Source organism: Hibiscus syriacus, unplaced genomic scaffold, assembly GCF_006381635.1.
Source record: "Hibiscus syriacus cultivar Baekdansim isolate YM2019G1 unplaced genomic scaffold, ASM638163v2 tig00002193_pilon, whole genome shotgun sequence".
Lineage (NCBI taxonomy): Eukaryota > Viridiplantae > Streptophyta > Magnoliopsida > Malvales > Malvaceae > Hibiscus > Hibiscus syriacus.
In genome coordinates this window covers 3,117,592-3,127,127 of record NW_024061914.1, presented here as the reverse complement: position 1 = coordinate 3,127,127, position 9,536 = coordinate 3,117,592, and the positions used below count along the sequence as shown (strand labels likewise).

The 9,536-nt window shown below is 34.8% G+C and overlaps 1 pseudogene; it reads right to left on the bottom strand.

The window, feature by feature from the left end:
* Positions 1 to 2,078: 2,078 nt before the first annotated feature.
* Positions 2,079 to 4,368, bottom strand: LOC120137968 (annotated as a pseudogene).
* Positions 4,369 to 9,536: the final 5,168 nt, after the last annotated feature.

Sequence of the window (9,536 nt, the reverse complement as noted above, 5' to 3'; positions counted from 1 at the left end):
AAAATTTGAACACAAAACAATTTTTCTGGATAAGTAGTAATGATATTGTTTTTACAATACCGATATTGCATGAACAATATCAATATTAATCTTGCAGTACCAAAGCCAATGGTAAGAGAAGTATCAATACTCTCATGTTAGTATCGATACTTCTTGTTGCTTTTCAAAGTGTTGAAAGTCCAGTATGAAAAATTGGTATCGATACTCAAGGAGTATTGATACTACTTTACACAGTAGTATCGATACTGTGGAACTCTAGTATTAATATTGGTCAAGCCCATCGGTCAATAACGCTTAGTTTGTTTAAATATTACAAAGTAAGTATTGATAGTCCTAGCCTGAGTATTGATACTCCTAGTCCGAATACCGATACTCCCTCTTCTAGATTGTTTTGTTTTGCAGAAAATTAATCCCCAACGACTCCAAAACATCCTCAATGGCTAGAAACAGCTACAAACTCATTCCAACATATAAAAAACAAGTCTATGACACTTGAAGAGAAAAACTATCCAACACCTATCCAAAGGAATTAAGATCAATAGAAAAGCTTTTTCACTATTTACTATTTCTTTTCCATTGTACATAGTGTGTTTTGTGAGCTTAAATTTTGTAAATATCTACCTTTGTGAGGTATTCACGTTTGCTTCTTTTATTATTTTGTAAAAGAGGATTGATTCTAGATTATCCATTGAAAAGCTAAAGAATTTATAAAGGTTACTCTTTAGCCTAGAAGAAGAAAGAATAAATTAGTGAATTTGTTAGAAAATCGTTAATGTGGAGCTAAGATAGTGGATGCAGACTTGGTTTAGAAGTATAACCACTATAAATTATTGTACCATATTTTTCTTTCCTTTCTCCTCAATTCCCAAAATTTTAAATGGCCAATTCACCCCCTCTTGGAAAAATTTTCAATTGTTAATAGAGCCTCAAAAATTCCAACAGAACCCCATGCTTCAGTTGACAATTGCATCGAAAAATGGGTGATTGTTACGATTTATTGAATCCAGATAAGGATGATGATTCCTCATGTCGTGCATTGGAATCCGATTAGATGAACTGGTTGAAGACAAAAGGTGACAACCAAGACAACATCAGCAGCGATCAGCGTGGGTAAAGAGGTTTGGAACTAGTGTTTTTTGGGTTTTTGGGGTTTTTTAGATTTAAGCAAAAATTAGGTTTTTATAAATAAATTATATATTTTTATTTTAAAATACATTTTTTAAAATTTTTAGAAGGATGACATGTATCACCAAATGGAAAAAGTTAACGACGAACACCTAAAATTGAAACGTTAGATACATATTTTTAATGAAAATTTCTTTAAACACCTAAAGTTAACTTTGAGTATACTTTGAACATTTATTTTTACATTAATCTAACATAAAAATAAAATTTCAAAAAAATTATTACATAACAAACACATTCAAGGTATAACCTCAATGTATTTTAACCTAATTACCCCCACAGAACTCCATGCTTCAAGTGGCAATTGCAACAAAAAAATGGGTGATTGCTACGACTTATTGATTCTGGCTAAGGACAATGATTCCAGCGATTCAAGAAATGATTCCTCCCGTCGTGTCTTGGAATCCAATTAGATGAACTAGCTGACAACAAAAGGTGACAATCAAGACAACATCAGCGACGACCGACGTGGTTAAAGAGGTTTGGGAATAGGTTTTTTTAGTTTTGCTTTTTTTATATTTAAGAAAAAATTAGTTTTTTTTATAATTTTTTTAAATTTTAGAAGGTTGACATGTGTCACTTAACAACAAAAGTTAAAAACAAACACCTAAAAGTGAACCATTAGACAACTATATTTAAAAAAAAATCTTTTTTAGCACCTAAAGTTAACTTTGTATATATTTTGAATATTTAATTTTACATTAATCCAACGTAAAAATAAAATTTCAAAAAACATTATTACATACCCAACGCATTCAAGGTATAACCCCGATGTATTTTAACATGGTCCCCCCACCCCACCACCACCGGTAAAATGGAAATAATTAAATGGCCCTTACTCTGTTCTATCTATAACTCTTGAAAGGTACATCTCATCCTCTTTTATTTATTTCAAAGTTAAAAGTCTACAGAAACACACAGATTGTCCGGTCTACATCTACAATTTCATCTCTAAGATTGGAACATTGTTTAGGACAAGTTACATTGATGAAAACCAAAGTATTTTTCAATGGATAGTAGAGAATGAAGATGAGCCTAACTTCATGGTGCCTAATCCTGGTTGGCATATCGTAATTTCAATGCAACTCGGCATTCCTCTCGATCATCGAAGAACTCCTTTTTATCATCTTGAATTAGATATATTTCATGTCCTTTACCAGCAATCACCTACAATGATCATTTTGCATGTCGTTATCTTCAGATGATTTATATTTTAAAAAAACATAGAAGCAAGCATGCCAATTCCAACAAAAAGAATATCCAAAATTCAGAAAACTTACAATCATATCGCCTTCTTCACCCATTGCAATGGCATTACGTATAGCCACCCGCCTATTCTGATGCACAAAGAGTTGATGACCATCTGGTAATGGTGCATGGTAGTCATTTTCTTCATATTTCAAGTAATCCTGCAAGGTATGTCCCACACCAGCTAGCATGTCATCCAAGATGTCCACTGATTAAACATAGAAAAATTAATTAGCCTCATCTTTCTCAGCAACTCGTGATGATTTTTACTGTATTGGTTTTACTTACATGGATCTTCATTCCTGGGATTATCAGATGTAAGAATCGTCACTTCGCTTTTATCTGTTGATATTTTGGTCATAATCGGTCTTTTCTCTTGGTCCCTATCCCCTCCACAACCGAAAACTAGTCCAAAATCACATGCTCAATTCGTTAAAGAAACAAAAGAAAACATAATGACCTGATTTCATTACAAAAAGAGAGAAGCATACCAGTAATAATCCTCTTTGGGTGCAAGCTCCCTTACAAAATCAAGCAAACTAGAAACTGCATCAGGAGTGTGAGCATAGTCCACAATTACTCCAAATGGTTGCCCTTCATCTATTATCTCGCACCTTCCGGGAACAGCTTTGACATTTTCGATCCCTCGAACATATCGTCCAAGGCTGCCCCTACTGCAATCCCAACAGCCACAGTTCCAAGAATATTATAGACATTATGCCTTCCAAGCAAACTAGACGAAATCTCCAATACCCTATGTGGTGTATTAACCAAGATCCGAGTCCCACTCAAGGACAACTCGTAGTTCAGGGCATGAACATCAGCATTCTTTTTATCGATTGCGAAAGTCACCAGATGAACTTGAGGATTGCCTTGGGCGATAAAGAAATCCGAATTCGGATCATCGATGTTCACGACTTTGCGGTGCCTCTCAGGATCCACCATCCGCTGAAACAACTTGGCTTTCGATTTCTTGTACTCGTCCATAGTCCCATGGAAATCTAAATGGTCCCTGGTAAAATTGGTAAACACTGCAATGTTGAAATCAACCTCCCTACATCTGTCTACAGACAGTCCTTCGGAAGAAGCCTCCATAACAACGGCTTCGGACCCATTATGCACCATCTTTGCCATCAACATCTGAACCGCATTAGCATCTGGAGTAGTCAGTGGTGAATCAAGCCCCACCTTATTGTCCCCATGAATATAGTAATCAATGGTGCCTAGCAACCCAATCCTCTTGCCCAGTGCCTCAAACAAACCTTTAATCAAATAAGTGGAGGTCGTTTTACCATTGGTCCCGGTTATGGCAATAACACACATACTCTTTGAAGGGTGCCCATAAAAAGAGGCAGCTAGTGCAGCCATAACTGAATTAGTATCTTCAACAATCACCAGTGCCTTGTATCCCAAGTTATCATCAATTCCACTCGATTTACTTGCTATAGCAGCAACGACTCCTCTCCGATGAGCTTCAGTTAGATGAAGGCGTGCATCAAAACTCGATTCGGCACAACAAATGAACAAATCCCCAGATTTTACCTCCCTGGAATCTTGCTGTGTACTTGTTACTTCAACCTCTAAATCCCCATATACCGAAAGCGGAACCACTTTACTTTTCTCTAGAAGCTCGGCTAAACTCATTTTGAACTTGGGTTCCAATATTTTGACTTCAGTCTCCCCATCATAATTCTCTGTTTCCCCTTCCAAACCTTGTTGTTGGAGTTTTTCATACAGGGTGACTTGACAATATATTTGCTGAAATCTTTTGATGCCGTCAATGTCAAAAGAGTTGGCATAATACTTTCTGGTGGAAGTGATGGCAAGAGGCCAACGGTGACCGTGGGAATGATGTGTTTTTGGAGAAATGACATTGAAACGATGAGAAAGAAGTGTAGGTAGTGAAGAAGAAAGAAAGGTGAAACTGAAAGCCATTGCTGAAAAATGTGCAGTTGCAATCAGCTGTAAGCTGCCATTATTTATTGACAGAGTAAAACTCAAATCCAATTTGAAAATTTTATTTTATTTTTTATTTTAATTTTGAATTAATTTATTTTAATTTAAAAATTAAATTCTTATAAAACAAATTTGAATAAATCAAATAATAATTTAAATAATTTAAAATTCTTAATAATTAATATATTAGTTTTTCAGTTTGAATAGAGTGTTTTAACTTTATATTATATATCTATATCATATATATATATTATATATATATATATATAATAAAAGCTTACTTATAAAATAAGTGACCTACTATATCTCTTCTCTCGAATATGTATTCAATTTTTTTTGAATCATTTAGATGTCTAACATTACAAAAGTTATTATTTTAATTGTCCAGACGTAATAGCCGTTTAAAAAATTACGTTAAGTGACACAATATACGCTCAGGTAATTTTGATATATTTTTAAAAATCTCTTTTTTTGAAAAAATAAAATATTTTAAAATTCATTTTTTTAAATAATTTTCTTGGGTTCCATGTCTCCCCTCTCTCGTGCTCCCCTTGTAACACCCCACTTAAGGGGCTAAATTTTGTTATTTTCAAAGTACCGAATTAAAGTTGCAATAAGGAAAAATTTAGGACCAAATTGTAAGTTTCTGAAATTTTTGGGCTAGTTTTAGAGAGTGTTGGAAATTTAGGAACCGAGTCTTGAATTTACCCATTTTTAATGGTCAGTGAAAATTTAATTTTCACCCCGATCAGAATCAAAATTGAGCTGCCAAATAACCCATTTCCAGAAATCTCTATCGACCCAAATCAAACGACCCACCATCACCCCTCCGGTCGACGGTAGTGTGCACCGCCCGGCCCAAACAAAATTTCAGCAGCTGACGACCGAAACCCCTCTGTAAATTTTACGAGAGAAGCCATCATTTCCCGTGGAAATGTTGAAGAAGCTCGGTCGAAAACCTCGTCCCGTCATGTAAGTTTTCAACAAATTCCAGTCGCCTCGAATGCCAACTAACCTCATCGCCTACACCGTTAGCTTCCTAGTCGTGCGCTCGAAACCCAACTCTCGGGTTAGGCCATGCTTGTCGTTCTTGTCCATCACCGGCGTGGTAAGTTTCGGCCATTTTCTTTTGATTTTGACGATTTTAGGTTGATTTAAGAATTGATGTGGGTTGTTTTAGCTATTTAGATGCTCAGGGGGTAATTGGCTGACCACCCCGAGACCGTCGACGTTAGCATGAGTCGTCACGCGCTACAATATGCGAGTGGAGCTTGTTTTGGCCCAAGGAAGTTTCCAAAACGGGGTTTGGTTGACTCGACCCATCTGATTTGACCCGATCTGACCCGCTTGCCTGACTCAGTCGCTGAGTCAACTCACTAACTTTGAACAAGTCAAACTGTTGACTTTTAACTAGTCTGACCGTTGAATTGGACCGGTTAGATCGTTGATCGTTTACTTTGATCGAAAAAGTCAAAAATTTTCGAAAAACCATATTTTCTGTTTTTCGACGTCCTGAGCCCGAATCCGAAGTCAGTTTTTCTAAATTCGCATAAAGTAAGCCAATTTTTTAGTGAATACATTCGGATTCAATATAGTTTCTCAATTAAGTTCAGTTTCTGATGTAAATTCGTTTGCTATGTATCCGAGGAATTATTGGACTTTGAATTAAAGTTCGATGACGATCGAATCGAGTTTAACTGGTCGATCGGTATGGCACAAAAATCGAGGTAATATATTACTACATGTTTTATGCTTTATGGAACATGTTGGTATTGATTTCTATATGGATTAGTATAATTGATCACATGTAATGTAGTGATCATTTTCTAAACTCGATCCGAATATTATAAAAAGTCGGTAACCGAATATGACTTATATGGCTCGCTTGACAAAGTGGAATATTAATTGAAAATAATAATAATAAGTTCAGCGATTCAATAATAAATGATTCGATTTCAAGATCCGTAAAGTTTGATAAATTTCTTTAAAGGTTAATACCAAGATTATTTGGATATGAAATTATGGAAAAGAGCACCATGAGATAAAATTACGAAAAAGCCCTTGTATTGTAAAAGACCAATACTTCCCTGAAAGGTGAAAAAAAATAACTCCGAAAGGACATACTAGATCAATTATCAGAAAAATGCATATGATTGAATTGAAAGGAATTACTGAAATGTCCTCGAGATTTGTAATAATTATAATAACCTTCAATGATTAAAGGATCAAAATATCATGAACACTAAAGGAACTAGAATTCATTCAAGTTTAATTTATTAAAAGTATGCCACAAACATAATTGAGTGTAATGATGATGATATGCTTAAAGTGTAAAAAGCACAATGGATGACTATGATAAGGGACCTCAGAACTTATGTTTTGATCCACTTGAACTTTGGAATTATTGAATTAAATTTTTATTGGAATACATAATTGCCTCTGAAGTGTAAAATGACTTAAAGTATCTCCATGCCATAGAATAACTAAATACCCTCAAATTTTGAAATGATTAAATCAACCTAAAATACCAAAATGACTTTATTATATGACCAAATTGAACTGAATGAAAGTACCATATGTATCCGAATTTCAGAAACATCTGAATTCCTCTGGAAAACTCCAAAGTGGCCAAGATAAACTTGACTACTAAATGAACTAAGTAACCTCAATGACTAAATTACTCTGAAGACTCCAAGGTGATCGGGATATACTTAATACCAAATGACCTAAGCACCTTCAAATACCTAGAAGTAAATGAATGATTCAATAAGTTTGGAAACGTTGATGAACTTATATGTAGTACCGCTCTCAAGGGTCTTAAACCCTAGTCAAGCGTCGACGGCTATTGACATCGTTGCAATACAAAAAAAAAATAAATACCACTAGAATACATATTCGTCTCCCTAAGAACTGATCAAGGATGATTATGATATTGATCAGATAAACTGTTGCATTCAATAATACGAAGTGAATAATAATGAAGTATCACAACCTGAATGATTGAAAAGTATTGCAGTGTTGAGATCATTGGTTCAGCTGGACTCAAAATCCTGATAATTCAATAAATAATCCTGAATACCCTGATCGTTAAAGTAATGGAATCACTCTCTGTAAATCTGAGTCTAGAATTATTCTGATTTAAGGTTCATGAAAACCTTCCTAATGCACTTGAATAAAAAGGGTCCTAAAGTGAATATAAAGTATCACAACCTGAATGATTGAAAAGTATTGCAGTGTTGAGATCATTGGTTCAGCTGGACTCAAAATCCTGATAATTCAATAAATAATCCTGAATACCCTGATCGTTAAAGTAATGGAATCACTCTCTGTAAATCTGAGTCTAGAATTATTCTGATTTAAGGTTCATGAAAACCTTCCTAATGCACTTGAATAAAAAGGGGTCCTAAGGTATCAATTTTATTGGTCTAATAGATATGTTAGTAACCGGTCATTTTCAATAGGACCTCGTTCCTCGAAATTTATTGATGTGCTGGCTTATTAACCATGGCAACATTGTATGTGTTCTCCGATTACAGTTTTCATTGAAAAACATGAATGTTCATGATTTATAGAATCATGGAATTTACTGGTTTAAAGACTATGGTTTTCTATTTTCATAGGTTAATACTTGAATTGTTTTATTGGGACATTATCTAGGTAGGCTAAAGGTTTAGCTCTAATCAAGCTGTTAAATCCTTATGGAGCTTAGGTGATCCTTGGGTAGGCTCTGAGGCCCACAGTAACTTTCTTGGGTAGGCTCTTAGGCATCAAGACATTCCATTAGATTAATCATGGACTACATATGATCTACAAGTGGAGGGCAGTTATATGGATTATTTTATTGACACATTTACGATATTTTACTAGATCACGATCCATATATTATGGTTTATTATTAAAACTTCTTTCTGTTGGATTTTATATATGTAGAATTATGGAGTATGGAGGTTCAGCCCTGATCTAGCTAGTAAATCTTTACGGCTCTAAGGTGACCCTTGGGTAGGCTCTAGGGCCCCAAGGCATTCCCTTAGGGTGGCTCCCTTTTCTGGGTGTTTAGGGTAAGCTCAAATGGATACAGTTCTGGGGAACTACATAATGGTGTTTGGTTGGAGGGTTCTACTATGGTTTTGAAAACATGTTTTTAACGATTAGTGTTTTGAAAAGATCTATATCTTTTCATTGGTTTTGGTTGGAACACACTAGACACCCTATTCCAATCTCCTAAAAACATTGTACTCTGAATGTTTTCTATGAACTGAGATCTTCATAGCATTTACTCGATGAACTACCAGTGTAATCCCAGCTTATCCCGAAAACCTGTATATGTTTGAATCAAAATGAAATTTTATTGTTTTCCATTTATCTGTATGTTTTGTAGCATCAATTGGTAGTATTGTATTACTGAGCTTCCCAAATCTCACTCTTTTACTCTCATTTCAAGTTGAAAGAATCAAACCAGTGTAGCTATCGACTTTAGTAAGGAGTTCCACCAGCGTTGCTTGTGGAGTATGGTGCATGTAATTAGGGGGCATATAGGTTGTATTTTATTTTATATATGAGTCTGAAATCTATTTTATTTTTGAATATTGTTAATTTTACTTATGTGTTTATAAATTGTTTTATGAGTTTACATGTTTTAACAAAAAAATTAATTTTTATGAGATTTTTACGATTGGTTACTTCGGTGGCCCTAATGTGACTCTTCGGATCGGATTCGGCCACTTGCATCGGTCTGTGGGGGTTACATTTAGTTGTGTCAGAGTCTAGGTTGAGTCAAATGTTGTTAGATAGACTGACAAGTTGAATGTCAAAAGATGTCTAGTCTGTATATGCCTCCATATTATGACTGTACTCTATAAGCCAGAACTCTAATGCTAAGAAATCATTCTGTAATAAGTATACCAAAGTATTCTATCTACTATGACTCAATCTATGGAAAAAGAGAATAACATTCGAATATGTCCTAATCTTGAAAGTTACCCCACGAGTAACGTGGGAGGTTATTTGTTCAAGGATTTTGACTGGACTCCTAACCTGAATTTGAGTTTTGATTATCTCTAAATGTTCTATGTTGATAGGCTCATAACAAAATGTTATAAGTAAAATGATGAGATCAAGAGCTGCTACCCAAGTATATTGGAGAATGA